At 57.8% G+C, this 2,516-nt stretch overlaps 1 protein-coding gene across 1 annotated transcript in view; it reads left to right on the top strand.

Annotated features, from left to right (window-relative positions):
* The window catches only part of LOC111746165, an 87,766-nt gene extending 85,339 nt beyond the window's left edge, over positions 1 to 2,427 (top strand). Inside the window, exon 9 of the mRNA XM_023537137.1 lies at positions 2,065 to 2,427. The gene's annotated coding sequence lies outside the window, so the exon portion shown is untranslated. The remainder of the gene's footprint in view (positions 1 to 2,064) is intronic.
* Positions 2,428 to 2,516: the final 89 nt, after the last annotated feature.

The following is a 2,516-nucleotide window of genomic DNA, read 5'->3' as shown; positions in this document are numbered from 1 at the left end:
TTTAAACGTACGGTGGCAGCTTGGGTCTGTCTTGTGGGGGGGGGATTATGGCACCCACCCCGCAGGGCTGTCGTGAGGATCCAGGGAGGCAGGAGCTGTGATTGGCAGGGGGCGGTGCGTGTGCCCTGGGGGTGTGCTGGGGGCCGGGATAAATGGCCAGGGCAGGTTAGTGGGAAGTGCTTTTGCCAAACATGCAGGGGGTATTGTGGGATAGAGTGCCTCGTTCATGTGACAGTCTAAGATTAGATAGTAATTTTTGCAGGCACTTTCGTACTGGAGGATGGGGGCCTCTTTAGGCAGTGCCCCGAACCCCGCTGGGGTACGCATTTAGGCTCATCCTCTGTAAAAGGATGAGCCCGAAAAAAAAAGAAGTGTGAGCCCACGGTGTCTTGTCCACCACTGTGTCTGGCCTTTGGGCAGCACTTAACGCCCGCAGAGTCCTCCCCCCAAAATATTAAGCACCAGCCGTCAAAGACCTTGCATGGCCCCTGCCCAATGCCCCTCTCCCAAATGGCAACATTTGGGCTCTGACGCCAGAAGTCCGGGTGCCTAACACAGTACCAGGCCAGGGGTAGGGGTCGCCTTCCGTTTTTGTTGGATGGATGGGTGGATGAGTGGCCAAGTAACAAAACTGTAACCAGATGCAAAGCGGTGGATGTTTATAACCTGCACTCAGTTTGCATTTTGCTCCTAACCGACCGGCTGAGAATCGCCGTCTTGTATCTTAACGGACTTGTGTGTGACGTGTGTTGGTTGAAAACCAGGAGTCCTGTAGCCGGTGTCCCGCGATGGAGCAGTAGCTGTCTGATTTGTGTTTTGTGTTGGAAATTAGACTCCTGCGGACCCGAGACCAACTAGATCACTGTGCGGCGTGTCGGGCGAGTCACTTGTTCTCCTTGACCCTCAGTCTCTTTTTCTCTGAGCAGTGGGTCACCTGAAAGCTGCCTCACAGCGTCCCTGTGAGAGCAAGGGCCGGGTCAGCTGGAACAGGGGTGGGGCTCCGGAGGTCTCGCCCATTTAATTTCTGGCCCTAGTGTCACCATTTACCAGCTTAGTGGCCTTGAGAAAGTTATTTGAACCACCCCAAGCCTCCTGAAGATTGGGTACTTTGTGGCAGTGTCTGCCGGGGGATCCTGGTAGACACAGAGTGCTGGCTGTGCCTTGCCGGACCCCAGGTGCTGGCTCCCAAGAATCAGGGTCTGAGATTGAGGCTGCCCCAGCGCTTGCGTGTGTGTATGGGTTGGGGGTGCCTAGGCAAGCTTGCTCACCTGTAACCTGCAAATAATCACACACACTACCTGGCACAGTTATTGTGGGCTTCAGAGAGCTCGTTTATGTGAAAATAAATGCTTTGTCACCTGGCACATAGGTACCCTTGTCCCTTGCTCTCCTGGGGGTCTCTGGGGCTAGCCACATGCCCTGCAGTCTGTGGGAGCTGGTCACAGAGCCCGGTGCTCTCTGGGGCTCTGTGGCCTAGGGCACCCTTGGGCGGAGTGGAGAGTGTGGGGGAAATACCTGGCAGGTTTTGGGGAGGCAGTGGGGGAGAGAAAGGCCTGCTTCTAAATACGGAGAGGAAACAAGTTTGGAGGGAAGGGATAGAGGCCAAAATGGGAGGATCAGGGAGAATTTCTAGAAACCCCTAGAGGAAGATGAGGCTGATCCTTTAGAAAATCCCAAGTTTAATTGGTAATGGGTTGCATAGGAGGCCCGGGGCGGGTTTTAGAAAGGCCGAGAGTTCTGGTTCTGGGTTAGTGAGGTGAGAGGCCTCAGAGGTGGCTTCTGGACTGGAAGTCTGTGTAGGTGGAGGACAAGGTGACGTGGAGGACACCAGAGGTTGAGAGACACTAGGTGGACAGGCGGGAGCTGGTGGCTGGGTGCCCCCCCCACCCCCCAAGGTCGCTGGGAGCCAGGGGCTCTTCCCGTGTGGGCCGGGCTCCAGGTGCCTCTCCCGGGCAGAGCAGGTTCCCTCTCCTGTCCTCGCTGCCGGCCGCCTGTCTGCATAGCACTTGTCAGCCAGTGAGACCGGGAGCAGGTGGCCTTCATCTGCACCTGTGTCTCTCTCAGCCTCCACAGCCACGGGAACGCCCTGCGCACATTCCCACGGGACAGGCTGGACCCAAAGACCCTGGACCGCCCTGGGAGGAGGGGCATGCCCTCCTCGGCCTCCCCTTCGGTAGCCACCCACCCTCTGACCGATGGACGTCACTGATCCGACGGCCCGACGCGTGGGCTCGACCCCGGCCCACCCTCCTGAGCCCTGAGACTTGGGGGGGCGGCCGAGCTGGGGACATCTGCATCGGGGGTGGGCTCTGACACCTACCTCACAGGGTTGTTGTGAGGAGCCTGTGATGTGGTTTGAAGATGCCCGACGGGGGCTCGGCACACCCTGTCGTGCTCTCAATAAATGTGTTTTTCTTTTTGCCTTAACAAACATGGTGATGGGTGTGATGTGAGGGCCGAGCGTCCGGTCCTGTCTCACTGGGGCTTCCCCTTGCTTTGGGCGGTGTGATGGGCAG

Source organism: Pteropus vampyrus, unplaced genomic scaffold, assembly GCF_000151845.1.
Source record: "Pteropus vampyrus isolate Shadow unplaced genomic scaffold, Pvam_2.0 Scaffold178, whole genome shotgun sequence".
Lineage (NCBI taxonomy): Eukaryota > Metazoa > Chordata > Mammalia > Chiroptera > Pteropodidae > Pteropus > Pteropus vampyrus.
This window is presented reverse-complemented; position numbering and strand designations above follow the sequence as displayed.